This window comes from Pleurodeles waltl, chromosome 4_1 (genome assembly GCF_031143425.1).
Source record: "Pleurodeles waltl isolate 20211129_DDA chromosome 4_1, aPleWal1.hap1.20221129, whole genome shotgun sequence".
Classification (NCBI taxonomy): domain Eukaryota; kingdom Metazoa; phylum Chordata; class Amphibia; order Caudata; family Salamandridae; genus Pleurodeles; species Pleurodeles waltl.
Window position 1 is genome coordinate 92,088,949 of NC_090442.1, and position 14,868 is coordinate 92,103,816.

A 14,868-nucleotide genomic window follows, 5' to 3' on the forward strand; every position below is an offset into this window, starting at 1 on the left:
AAGTCTTGAACATGGAAGTCCAAAGCTTCCACTAGGCGCTCCTCCATATGCTGATCATATTGTCCAGCAGCACATTCCCCAATTGCTCATCATCTGTAAATTGTTGGGCCATTTTCTTAAAGTGCAATGTTATTTTGTGGATATCAGAGGTCCCAATTTTATTGCACTGAAAATGTCAATGGGGAGGACACCCGGGTGGTAAGTGGGCTTAAACAGGCCCTTACCGGTAGTTATTATACTGAATTTTAGAGAAGGGAGGACCAAAAATACCCTAGAGCCAGCTCAAGAATTACTGCAGCACCTTTGGGCATAGGACGGGGGCGCACGGAGCACAAGGGATCCCTTTATGCTGGTGAAACACGCTCTCACAGAACCCGAAAAAGGGGCTGTGCGCATGCGCGAGGTGAACGGCAGAAAGAGGACTGCTCCAGACGAGTCGCGCGGCCTCTCCAAGCACTCCTCACTGGCTAACAGGGAAATCGGCAAAACTCAAGTGCCAATACAACAATGAAGGTAGTGCGTGGAGCGTATTAATTACAGCAATAATTATTAGGCGCCTGAAGGCAATAAGCCGCGCCGCAATGAATAAACAAACACATCGTAAGGGTAATAGAGAAATGTACTTAGCTCTTCGTTAAGCAGCAAAGAAAAAGGACGGACTATGGTGGTTAAGAGCTATATAGTAGATGGTGGGCCCTGATTGTGGTGTCATAGCGAGGCTGTGGGGCTCTTGGGAAATGCAGTTTTGTTTTTTATTGGCTGCTGTGTGTTGACAGTAAAGAAAGAGAAAGCATAATCTGAAGCCTCCGGCCCTGACATAGAATTCCTGCATGCACGCTTCTAAAGCACCTTGGGACAGACATCTTGTGGCGCTAGAAGAAACTTCAGCCCGGAAGTAACCTACTTGTGCTGACATTATTGGGAACATGCGAGGATACGGCCGGGAAATCAAAGAGGTATACAAAACAGGAGAATGATTGTTTTTCTTTGCCCTTTTCAAACAAAAAATATGGCATTCAGCCCCTGGGTCTTTAAGGTAAAATCATTTTCAGTGAAATCGTGGGATTGCATTGTACTCAGAAATGGTGGGCATCCGGTAACAAGTGAGTAGGTGTTGGTTATTTTTTATTCTGACATTGCATCCCTCCTAAAATATTACTTAATTCTGCAGCAGTCTTTTTCCTGGTTTAATTGTGGCCTGACTCGATGCATGCTTTTGGAGATAAGCACAATTAACTTTAATTTTTCAGAAAACTTGACAGCTGCGTATTTGTACATTTAAAATGTATACATTCAATTTCTGTGCTCTTAATAATCTTCAACAACCATTGACTTGTAGTTTATCTTTTTTTCCAATTGTTAATAACTGCCTCCTGTATCTTTCCCTTGTTGGCCTTTTTGCTCTATATATTAATTGTGCTCCATTCCCTTATGGTCAAGTTCTGCTCTGTAAAACTGGAAGAAAAACATATACTGTCGTCTTATTGGAGACAGTCAGTCTCTAATAGAAAGATGGTTTTTTTTTTGTCTGTTATAGGACGAGGGTATGTTTTTTCAGTTTTATAGCGCTGAACTTTGCAAGGGCATCCATTATATTACACAGGATAATGTTTGTTTTTCTTTTAGGCATGGGAAGCTTACAAGATTTGCTGAGAGTTCCTTAGTTCCAAGGGCAGTTGCTCTAGCCATAATACCATATCTTTTTGAGGCACTATCTAGTAGTTCCTGCAGGTATGACGCATACTCACCTTTGCTACCAATTTATTAGGTAGAGGCTGCATTTTTGGCAATCCCTGTCCGTATGGATTTCACAATGGAGTCAACCCTGTGGCTTTTTCTAGGGCACGTCTATCTAGCATGATTTGAGGCTGTTTTCCAGTATATGCCTGTTGCTTACCTCATGTAGGCTATGTTGTTTGCAACGCTATTCTTTGGTGTCAGCTGGGGCAGAGACATTTTCAACATTACGGAACCACCAGTGGTGGCAAGGATAGTATCTGTCTTTCCATTCATTGCACCTACTAGTGTACCTCGATTCTTGGGAAGGTGTGAATGGCACTTTTATTGGACTAACGTTTTACTAAATCACACAGTGCAACTATAACCGTACTCCTTACCCGTGCCCTTTGCCTTGAAGACATTTATTTTCAGTCTTGCCCGTAGTAAGGGGTACAACCCCTGCTCCCCTATTTGCAAAGTTAACCTCACAGCTGTTTGGATCTTCCAAACTCTATAAAGTATTTCAATTGCCAGTGTCTGGCATCATATGTTAAATGAAAACATCTATGCAGATGTTTAAGTGGTTAAAACAAATTGTTAGAATATTTTGGCCTCCTACATGATTTTTGGATCGATTTTTCTCCCGTATACTTTCAAAAACATCTTACTTGCTGTTGCTCACCTTCACATAATTTGCTCTTTTTGTTGCTGATGTCTTTTTAGCGCTATTTGGTCAGAGGTAAAACGCACTTTGAGAGGCATAGTTTGGCAAACATAGATAAGTTCCAGAACCTATTGACACTGAACTAATTTCTGCTTCTACTACAAGCAGCACACACAGTGATACAATCATGCACTGTTACTTATGCATGTAAAACCCAGTCCAGAATTTGTGCACACTTCCAGCCTACACCAAATAGACACCTGCACTTCATAGACAGATTCTGTCCACCCACAAGCAATATTCTGCAACCCTTCCTCCGCAAAGTAGCAATCCAAATTGCATAAGTTTTATCCAATGTCAAATTATTTTAACGTGCTGAATATTTCACTGTTGAAAACCCCTCTCGTTATGACCAGTGCCAGAAAAAAGGCACAAAGTGTTTTTCTGTGTGGTTTTCCTTGAGCACCCCTCAGGAATGATGATTAGGTAAGGACAAATGGGAGAAAGGGCAAAGAAAAAGTTAACTATAGCACATTGCATCCATTTTATGGCCTCCTTTCAAAGTAGTTATTGATGTATGCGCTAGCAGTAGCCTCTGAAGAAACAAGAAACACAATTTTTATTTGTCCAGGCCTAAAGAAATACATCATGTCAGCTACCGGCCTGAACTCGTAGCTTGAAATAGAATTGTTAACCATTGCCTGTTTATGACCCAAGCAGACCTCTGAGTTTTTCACATTCATGTATGAGTAGCACAGGCAAGGTATTTTTTTGTATTTTGTGCTTTGTAATGTTTATCAGATTATAAAACAGGTACAAAATGCAGTGGAAAACCAGACCTGGCAAAGTGAATAGGTCTGGTGTTGGCCACCAGCCTTTTGGCTCTGTCAGTGCTATTTTTGTATTTTGATGGCTTTTGCAAAACTTTATTATTGGGGAAGCTGCTGGTTTCTTGTCAGGTTAAAAAAAATAGCTAAAAGCAAAGATATTCTTTTGTTCTCATATAGCACACTTGCTATAGCAGTTACTGACATTGAAAGGAACTACGTTGTCTCAGAATGTGTTCCTTATGAAAAGGAAGAATAATGTCACAGTGAAGTTAGTCATTGGCAGAAGTGAGCTGACCCTCTGCTAACGCAGTATGCTGCAGTGGGTGGGAAAAAAATGGAAATGACACAACAGGCCAGCGGAAGAAAAGGGCTGGCTTTAAGTCCTTGCAGTTGAGGTCTATTGCATATATACGTTTTTAATGAAATTGCCAGACATAACAACACCTGGGCTGGATAGCCTACAAAATAAATGGGGCCAGATGTATCAAGACTGCATTTTGCGAGTCGAAATAGCGATTTTTATGAAATCGCTATTTCTGATTCGCAAAATGCAATGTATCACATTTGCAATTCGGTATTAGCGATTTCTTAAAAATTGCAAATGCTATTACCGAATCGCAAATTGCGATACTGGCCCCATTCTCGAATTTTTTGCATTTCCAAAATTGCAAATTCCTAATTGGAATGCGCAATTTTGGAAATGCAAAACCCCAGGGTGCTGGGGGCCTAAGGCCCCCTCTGCTGCACCCCAAAAAGTTTTTGGGGACATGTAAGGTGCACACATACCAAAAGGGCATGTGTGCTTTACATGTAAATTTAAAAAATTCATTTTAAATGCATTTTTAAAATTTGCACATGGTTACCACCAAGTTCAACTTGGTGGTAAATAGCGATTCCTTAATGCCCAATTCGCATTAAGGAATTGCTTCTTACATGTGCTTTGGAAATCGCAAATAAGGATTCCTTAGTTGTGATTTCTTATTTAGAGAGTCACAATTTACGACTCTCTAAACAGGGTCTGAATTTTAAGGAATCGCTATTTTAGCGATTCCTTAAAATTGCATTCAGAATGCCTTTGATACATTCTGAAATGGCTTTTTGCATTCGCAAACGGGCATTTGCACCGTTTGCGAATGCAAAAAGCTTTGATACATCTGGCCCATGATGTTTAAAACTCATTCTGTCACATTCTTTTCCTCTCTCAACCCTTTATTTTCTCTTTTCATCTTATACTTTGCCAAGTTCCTTTCAATTTCTGTTGTTTCACCATCTTGTCATCACAATTTAGTTATTCCTACCATATTTTACACTCTACCTTTGTTTTTTTTAAATCTATTTAATTACATTTTTTTTAGGTTTAAGCCTACCAGACAGCGCTGGTTTCCTAAAGACATCTTGGAGAGATTCAATAAACTGACCTGGGAATCCATTTGCCCCTCGCTTACCATTGGCTTTGTGGTTTGTAACTCACATTTCTGGCTATTTGCTGGATTTATTTGCTTTAAGCTGTCCAGCTTGAGTTTGTCTCCTTTTGCTCAAACTTTATTTACTGTATTCTTCCACGAACTTGCTTTTTGTGCACAGGCTTTTAAATCTTGTTATTATCCTGTCACATTTGCTGAACATTCAAAGACAGAGATCAAATATCAGGCTCTCTCTTTCAGGGAGCTTGGTGTTTATTTTTCTTTCTCTGACTTCAGAGTGAAATAATTTATGTGACAGTCCCGTTGAGTACCCACGTAAGAGGAGAGCATGTCGGATGCTTTTTTTCCTAGCACACAAACAAATGAACTGTGCTGATGTATCAGACTACATCAGAATTAGTACAAATGAAGCTTATTTTTAGTAATTCTGAAGTGTGGTGGAAACGAATATTTGAATATGATCAAAGCACATCAAAACACTAGGTGATGACATTTGCACACATTATCGTTCAGGTGCAGTAAACCAGTGTTTGGTGCAAATGTAATGGTTATTTCAATTGAAAATGTGTTGTCTGTAATGGCAGTGCAATGACATACCCCACACTATGCCACACCACTCTACACTCTGCGATACGCCACTGCACCACTCACTCCACGACAGAACACACCCCTCCACACCACTTACCCCACTCCAATGTACCCCAATCTACCACACCTCATGCCAAATCACAATATACCCCACTCTAATCTACCCCACAGCGCTCTACCTAATCAACCCAGCTCCACCCCTTCAATCCACCCCACTCGAACCCAATCTACCCCACACCAATCTACCCTACTCCAATCTACTGCAAACCACTCACTCTGATCCAATCTACTCCACTACAATCTACCTGACTCAGCCTTCTCCACTCCAGTCTACCCCACTTCACTCAGTCTAACCCAATCAACCCCACTCCACTAAAATCTACCCCACACCAGTGTACTCCAATCTACCCCAGTCTAATTTGCTGCACTCCAACTTACTCCAGACTCCACTGCAATCTATTAAACTCCCTTCCACTTTAATCTATCCCACTCCACACAAGTCTACTCCACCACAATCTTTTCTCACTTCAATTGACCCCACTCCATTCTACTCCAATGAACTCAACTATACCCAAGTCTACCCCACTACATTCCAATCTACCACACTCCACTCAAGTCTATCCCTATCCACCCCACTCCAATCTACCTCTGTCTACTCCACTCTACCACACTTCACCCTGCTCCACCCCACTGCAATCTACATCACTCCACCCTAATCTACCCCATTCCACCCTAATCTACACCACTCCACTCTAACTCACTCCACTCCAATCTCGATTCCACTCCAATCTATCCAAATCCAGTTCCACCACCCAACTCCAGTCTACCCCACTCCAGTCTACTCCACCCCAATGTACCCCACCAATCCCAATCTACTCCACACCACTCTTTCCAACTCCACTCCAACATACCCCACTACACTCTACTCCCAATCTACCCCACTCCGATCTATCTCACTCCAGTCTACCCCCTATATATCCCACTACACTCTACCGGACCTACCCCAGTCCAGTCCAATGTACCCCACTCCACCCCAGTCTACTGCACTCCATCCAATCCACCCACTCAAGTCTACCCCAATCTACTCAACTCCAATTTACCCCCTCAACTCCAGCCTACCCCACTCTAATCTACCCGACGACATCCCAATCCATCCCACTCCCCCAATCAACCCCACTCCACTCTACCCAAATCTACTGCGCTCCACTTCACTCCTATCTACCACACTCTACTCAAATCTACCCCACTTCACCCCAGCCTACTCCACTTCACCCCAGTCTACTCCACTTCACCCCAGTCCATCCCACTTCACCTAATTCCACCCCAACCCACTGCAATCTACCACACCCCACTCTACCCCACTCAGTTACAACTCCATTTCTGGCTAAAACGCATTGCCAAAGCCAATAGCTTTGGTAATGCTTGTTGCTCAGTAGTTGTGTGACACTCACTTTTGTTCAAATGCTTCTTTGTTCTTTTCTGCAAAAGGGTGATAGATACAGTGTGCAGTGGCCACCTTGGTGTCTGCTGTCCAGCTGCAATTTAAGTAATGGACATTTCAAATATATATTTTATAAAAGGTATGCATAAATGCTGTGCATTGCTGAAAATGGGTTATGTATTTTTTTATTTTTTATAACCTTAATATTCAAATGTATTTAGTTGTTTTGTTAATCCTCAGGCCTATGGCAAATTCCTAATTAAGCTCAGATGACTCAAAAAATTGCATGTAGAAAGTGCTGCACAGACAAGGAGGGCAGAAATACCAGTCAATGAATTGATATTACTTAAATCATTAATGGCACTGCACTCAAAGCTAAAATAACTGGTGGTGCTAGTAAAATACTGTTTTGGTGGCAATCCTAATTAGATCACTCTTCTATGTTGTTGCTGAGGAGCCAGGTCAGCTTTCATCTTTCTCCCCACGAGTAAGCATTTGGATAGGTTAGCAGTGCCAGGACTTGCCAATATCTGCATCCCTGTTGATGGTAAAAGGAGCAAGTACAGCTACAAGACACCTTGTGTCTCAGTGCCCCAGGCCTATGTTCACATCCACTAGGGTGCTTACAGGGCCAAACTGGTGGTTACACATCCCTGCCTAAACCTGTTACTTAACCCTTCGTAAGTCCTTCCTAGTTCCTCTACCTCAGCAGTATTTACCATTTTCCAGCCACTCCCCTCTGTCCCTCACACATCTACTACTAATATGTATACTTATGCGTGCAGTGAATCTGCAGCCAGAAGAGGGTGTTTGGAGGGGGGGTGAGTTCACTGCACAGAAAAAGATAGGGGAGGTGTAAATACTGCACTTAGGTTTGTGAATAGCATTTTGTAGTACTTCAAAACGTATTACAAAATGCAGTTTGTGAATATGCCCGCTGTGTTTCGACACCCAGATAGGGCTACATTCGTCATCAAATGACTTGCCCTACAGTTTATGTTGCTGTTGTGATACTGATGTGCACCATCCTACTCCCAATACCAGTTCACAAGCAGTGAGATTGGCGGCTATCACGTAAGCTGGGATTTATATGTGCATCAATTACATGGAACTGCATAGAATAAGCCTCCATGCCTATTCTACTTTGCATGGTGACCAAGGCATCCTTTTTTAGGATTTACTCTTTTCTTGTAATGCAGAATTAATGTAGTTAATTAATTGTCTTGACAGCAAAGCACTTTTAACTTATCTTTTAAAAATATGAATGACAAATAGAAAATATATATTATAAACAGCTACATAGAAGTGGCTTTATGTTCACTGGTTTCTCTTGTTTTTGCAGGACACGGAAGTCTATGATCATTTGATAACTTAGGAATGTGCATAATTTCGCTATGGGATAAAGACTCTTGCTCCCTAATGAAATTATGTATGACTTGTCAATCATTAATGGAGAGAACACCTATTCCTCTGATTGCATCTCTACCTGTACGAAAAAGTAGTGTATAGCTTTCCGAGCAAAAGTGAGAAGTGTACAATCTGAGACTGACTGCCTAAAAGGTAAGTGAAGGATATTCTCTTTTGACCAGATAGATGGCAACTAATTTTCGGAGATGTAGATCTCACTGCACCCAGTTCCATAATACTTTTTTCCACCCTCCACTTGTACAGACCAAAAATATGTTTGTGTTTCCCAAATCTGCTCACTTGAAATTATCTGTTTCCGTTATAGCCTAGCTACATGGCACATGCTGAAAGGAGATGGCTATAAATCGTTTGCAGGCAGCATTGACAAAGTCAAACATCCTACAATAAATCCTCAACATCATCAAAAATATTCAGTGGGTTATTTGCAATACGAAGGTTGACGTGCTTTATTTTTTTTCTACTATGGTATATTATTTCTTTGTTACAATCTGAAAGTATTACTGTGGATATATTTCAGACACATCTCCTTTATTTTTATGGATTCAAAAACATAATTTTTGTCACTGTTAGGTGAGCTATGCCTAGATGTCGGATTACTATTCACAGACTACCACTTTCATTTAAACACAAGGGGGCATATTTATACTCCGTTTGCGCCGAAATAGCGTCGTTTTATTCGACGCAAATTCGACGCAAAACTAACGCCATATTTATACTTTGGCGTTAGACGCGTCTAGCGCCAAAGTTCATGGAGTTAGCGTCATTTTTTGGCGTGAACACCTTCCTTGCGTTAATGATATGCAAGGTAGGCGTTCCCATCTAAAAAAATGACTCCCAGGCATGTGCGTGGTATTTATACTCCCGGGCAAAAATCACGCCCGGGAGTGGGCGGGGCAAAAAACCCCGCATTTGCGCCTGAATTTAACGCCTGGGTCAGGGCAGGCGTTAAGGGACCTGTGGGCTCAGAATGAGCCCAGAGGTGCCCTCCCCTGCCCCCAGGGACACCCCCTGCCACCCTTGCCCACCCCAGGAGGACACCCAAGGATGGAGGGACCCACCCCAGGGACATTAAGGTAAGTTCAGGTAAGTTTTTTTTTTTTTTTTTTTGTGGCATAGGGGGGCCTGATTTGTGCCCCCCTACATGCCACTATGCCCAATGACCATGCCCAGGGGACAGAAGTCATGTTAATGGGGGATGGGCGTCGTAAAAAAATGGCGCAAATCAGGTTAAGGCGATTTTTTGGACTCAACCTGACTTGCCCCATTTTGAGACGCCCATACGCCATTTTCCCCTACGCCGGCGCTGCCTGGTGTACGTGGTTTTTTTCCACGCACACCAGGCAGCGCCGGTCGGCTAACGCCGGCTAACGCCATTCTATAAATACGGCGCCCGCATGGCGCTTCAGAATGGCCTTAGACGGCGCTAATTTTTTTGACGCTAAACTGCGTTAGCGCAGTTTAGCGTCAAAAAGTATAAATATGGCCCAAGGTTTATTCGGTCATAAAAAACCATCAAAGCAACATACATATTTACATATCACTAATGTTGTAAAAAGCGAGTGCGGATATGCCATGCAGCCACAAGGAACTTGCTAACTGCATGTACCAGTGCAATAGAGGTGTCACTCCTTAAAATCCTGAGGGCAATAACATATTGTCTGATGCCCAAATTCTGGCAAACTGGGCGAATCCACTTACGTCATGGAAAAGCATTTGCTGTGCAAAAGAACAAAAAGTGTTCAACCAATTCTGTGGCATCGTTACAGCCTGGACATAGGTTGGATAATGACTGTGCCTTCCAACTACTAGTAAAAGACATTAACAGTAAACACCCATAGCAAAAACGGGCATACAGGCTCTTTCCTGAAGAATCAGGGATAAGATCTAAAAAAAGGATCAAACTGGGGGTACCATCTGAAGTCAAGGAATTGGTTGATCAATCGCCCATAGGATGTGCCAAGGAGTTAGTTATTCCTGACATAAGACCAATAGGCTATTTTTCAATGTTTGCTTCTTGGCCTTCCCTAAGTCCTGAGGGTTCTCCCAATAGCCCCCAAGACCCAAGGTGCGGAACCAGTTTGACACATACCTAAACCATGGGATGGAAGCTACATTGGGTCTTTTTATAAGATCAAGAAGTGAGTCCCTATAGATGGTGAGCTCTGGAGTTGCCCAAATCCTTACCCAAAAGAGTAACAATCCTAATGCTAACAAATCTGAAATACAATTAAGACCAAGATCCAGAAAGATGGGAATCAAAGGAGTACTGACTGGGCACGCAAGTTGTGCTCTGGCAAAGCTATTTTCACTCACAGATAATTTGAAAGCTTTACAAAATCCACACACCTCAGCACCGTAGATAGCAGCATGTTGTGCTTTTGCCAAATAGATCTTAATAGCCGGAGAAACGGCATTCTTGGCAGTACTTTTATATAGGTGTAAGATGGCACGTGATCTGTGTTGGAGAAGAGACACACTGTTACTGATCTGATCTTCCCAATGTAGATTATTGGAGATCCTCACGCCCAAGTAGTCTATTGAGCTAACTTTATCCAAAGGAACACCAGCTATGTTGATGCTGCATCTCGTGGCTGGTTCTGCGCTAAACACCATTAGTTTGGTTTTGCTGACATTCAGTTCCAACCCATGGTATGCACAAAATGCTGTAAACTTATTAACCACAATTTGGAGCCCCATTGGTGTCTTAGAGAGGAGGAGGGAGTTGTCCACAAAGAGTAGTATAGGGATTTTTTAGCATTTAGGGAGGGAGCATCGTTCTGGCAGTGAGACACAGCTTGGACCACCTCATTCATATATGGAGAGTGAATAGTGTTGGTGCCAGGACACAGCCTTGGCGAACCCCCCACTGAATGGCAATATGATCTGTTAATTCCCTCTGATTAGCCCATCACACCTGAGCATATGTACCCTTGTGTAGTCGCTGTAAAAGATTCATTATATTCCCATGAGTACCTATTTTGTGTAAAACACCCCACAGTTTCTCTCTAGGTACCATATCAAAAGCAGACCGAAGATCCACAAAAACTACATATAAATTTTGTTTAGCAAGGGTTACATATTTCCAATTAAGGAGTGTCAACCTAAAAACTTGGTCCACTGTGCTAGTTTTAGAGCGGAAACCCACCTGGAGTGACGAGATCACTTGATGAACATCAACCCAATCCAACAACCTATCCAAAAGCTGTTTTGCAAAGGTTTTTGGGGATTATCAATAAGGCTGATGGGTCTGTAGTTAGCAGGGAAACTCACTTCACCCTTCTTATAAATGGGTATTATTTCGGCCCCTTTCCATGTACTGAGCATTGGGCCCCCAGCTGCTATTGCATTTAAAATCATGTTGATATAACTGGACCAGAGTACAGGCTCTGACTTATATAAATCCCCCGGTATCTTATCTGGACCTGGGGCTTTAGAGGATTTTAAGGAATCGATTGCAGCAATAGTTTCCCCCAAGGTAAAACAATGTGATCATCGTAGTTACGAATGACCATTCCTAGGTCATCTGGCGATAAATAATTTTTAGCCAGCTGCTGGGTTGAGGAATCATGGGCTGAAGAATTGCAGAATGGAGCATAAAGATTAGTAAAGTGGTCCACCCAGCTCTCTGGTTGAATATGGGTACGGATTGTACTCCTACCCTCTCTGTCTCTATTGGAAAGTAACTTCCAAAAGGTCACATTATCATTGTGTCTTGTTGCATCAAGAAAATTCTGCCAGATTGAATCTTCCCAGCTTTTCTTTGCCTGTACTATAACCCTATTATAGTCTAGTCTGGCTTTTCCAATCACCCCTTGAGAACGAGACACAATAGCTGACTTTAGTGCTAATTTAGCCTTAGAACAATCCTCATTAAACCACTCCCTTGTTTTATATGTAACAGTAGTTTGCTTGGTAGTAATATTTTTATAGAAGACATTCTGTAATTCATGTACCAGTGTCTCATGGATGCTAAGAATTGAGATATTTCTAACCTCGTGCTCTTCATAATTAGCCATAGCACCAACAAACAATTTATAGATCTCCTTGATCAAATACGGATTGGTCATCACTTCTGGCCAGCTAACACGTTTATAATTATTAGCCACAAGTGGCTCTGGAACCATAGTATGGTGGGTGTTCTGAGACCTCCTAAATTCACTGCTATATAAAGTAAGGCACAAGGGGTTATGATCGCTATCGTGGCCACTTTAAATTTTTACATTATGTTTAAAATAGTATGATGGCATGTTTGTTCATACTTTGCGTGGCTATCTACAGGCTGATGTCCAGGAGATGATGAAAGATTCCACTGATCCTCCCTGATACAAAATGATCTTATCCGAAAGAGAGGGCTGCACAAGCTGTTGGAAAAGGCAAGTATGCTTGGGACAGTGCACGTTTTCTCCTCACTGGTTTGAATGAGATACATTTTTACCAAACAAATGTGGTAGAGGTGTTACCAGTGCTTATAACAGAACTGCTGCCCTTGATGAAGATAAGGTTGATGTTTAATAAGGTAGTTCAAATGGCTTAATTACCCTAAAACATTTTATGTACCTGTGATGCCATAGCATATCCAATGAACACATAAGGATTCTATTGTTGCTGTTTTGTATTGCCTTTCCATTCTTAACTGTCTCCAAATGAGCAGGTCTACTGTAGCCCCAGGAAAAGAGCTCTCACATGAAGTCTGGTGACAACAAGCAGCACTGATGGTGCACTCTGCATGGCATTACCTCTCACTTGCCCTCTGTAGATCAGCAGTCCTGTTTTGCAACTTGAGTGTAGGATCCTTTTAGGCACCAGATACTTGTTGCCAGAGTAATCTCTTAACTAATTGAACACTGTCTCTGAAGACCTTATCCTATCTAACAATCGGGTACATGCAGGGCACAGCTAGGAAGCTGCTCTTCCCTCTCCTGTTGAGCAATAAATCAAAAAGTGAAATTGTACGTTTTGCAGATTGACCTTCTCTGGCTACACCCTCTTAACTATGGGATTGATCTTCTGAATCTACTTCTTTCTCTATCACAGTTCAGAAATGTACATTTTCTTTCTCCACCTCAAACATGACTAATGACCTAGTATCACCCGTGCTCCTGTGACCTCTGACCATAAACAAACTGTACTGACTGTTTGAAGCTTATGATTTTGTTGCATTTTGAAGACAGCGCCCTCTTTGAAAAAAGATCCTACTCTAAAGTTTTGTTATCCTTTCAGAACTTATTAAATCTGTGTAGAAGGCCAAAGGCTGGCCAACCATCAACATCAAGACGATGCAGTGAAAACTTGCCATAAAGATCTGCCTTGCCAGATGAGAACTGAAGAAACCAGCAACTCTAGAAGCAAACGACGAAGTGCATCCGACAATTCCATGTCTACTTTCACCATTCTATTTTATGTTAACCTGAGCCCTTTTGGGACCAAGTGTGTGCTTCAGTTGAATACAATTGAATTTAGAAGTCATTTTAGATCCATTTTATTTCAACCTGTGTTTTGTTTAGTCTTTCCCCACAGATCACAATATAAAAAAAATGTAATGTGTGTTATATTCTTGCTAATTCCTAAATAGATTTTTTATACCCCTCCAAAGCCACCAGCACCTTTTACTGAGCAGAACAATAAAGTATCTTACAAAAAACATAGTTTAATTTTAGCTGCTTGTTAGATACTTAGAATTCATTGGACTGTATACACAAGGTACATTTATTACATTCAAACAGAATTCCCTTTTGCAAAGGATGGTACATAGGTAATTCACCCCAAAGTACTTATTTAGGAACAGATTAGTTGATCTAAACTACTTGATGGGCACTGGAGTTGAGAAGATGTGACCATAGAATGTTCATTTTCATGTCATAAAATCAGCAATGAGTATTTCAATTAAGTAATTAACACTCATCCTGAAGTTGTCACTTGGTGTTCCTTGAGTAGTAAAAGATGATGCGCATATTCAAATTGAAGTAATCAGGACACCATCCCAGAGTAGTTTTTGTGATGACTATAGAGTCATCTCATTTAAAAGTTTCGGCCTGTGCACACACTTCAGGATGGTTTGGGATTATTACAGGAATAGCCCAGCTGGAGTCATCGGATGACTTCAAACTGACTCCAGAAAGATCTTTCTTTTTGACTTGGAAAAGCTCTCCCCTGAAACATGCCACTGCTGCATTTAAATGTGCGAGCTACTGATGCAGGGTAACCCTAATGCCATTTCGGGCCACTTTAATTAATTTACAGCCACACCCTACTCCTTTAGCACACTCTTACAGCTTTCTGCTTTCTCCTCTGGTGACGATTTTCCGTCTTTCTTTGCTCCATCTTTCCCATATGAGTCTTTTGCTGGCAATAATTGCATGCTGCAGAAAAATAAGTGCCAGCCCTCAAAAATAAGTGCCAGTGCCCCCCACTGGCAACCACCGGCTCAACTTAAGCACTGACTTGAAGCCTAAAATATGTTTAGAATAAAAGCACAAATAAACGGGTAGCGCGAGTCAGCCAGACAGAACTTCACCACACCAGGCAATTGAGCATCTGATGCTCACACCTCCCCAAATGTTCTCAACATGTATACATTCTCCTCATATACGTGGCTGAAGCAGCATACACATGACCGAAACCGAAATCATTAAATGAGGGCGCCAACAGATGCCTGGGTTTCTCATGAGAAGAACTAAAAGGACCTTGACGAGAGACACAACAGTGAGGATCTCAGACACTAGGGTATCTTAAATGGAGAATCCTCGCTCCATTGTGCCAGGCATGTAAACGTGG

At 41.8% G+C, this 14,868-nt stretch overlaps 1 long non-coding RNA gene across 1 annotated transcript; it reads left to right on the forward strand.

Annotated features, from left to right (window-relative positions):
• The first annotated feature begins 431 nt into the window (after positions 1 to 431).
• On the forward strand, positions 432 to 13,730 carry LOC138287415 (uncharacterized). The gene is made up of 5 exons (XR_011202213.1): positions 432 to 956; positions 4,569 to 4,671; positions 8,009 to 8,226; positions 12,373 to 12,467; positions 13,315 to 13,730. It is a non-coding gene; the product is annotated as an uncharacterized lncRNA (long non-coding RNA).
• The last annotated feature ends 1,138 nt before the right edge of the window (positions 13,731 to 14,868 follow it).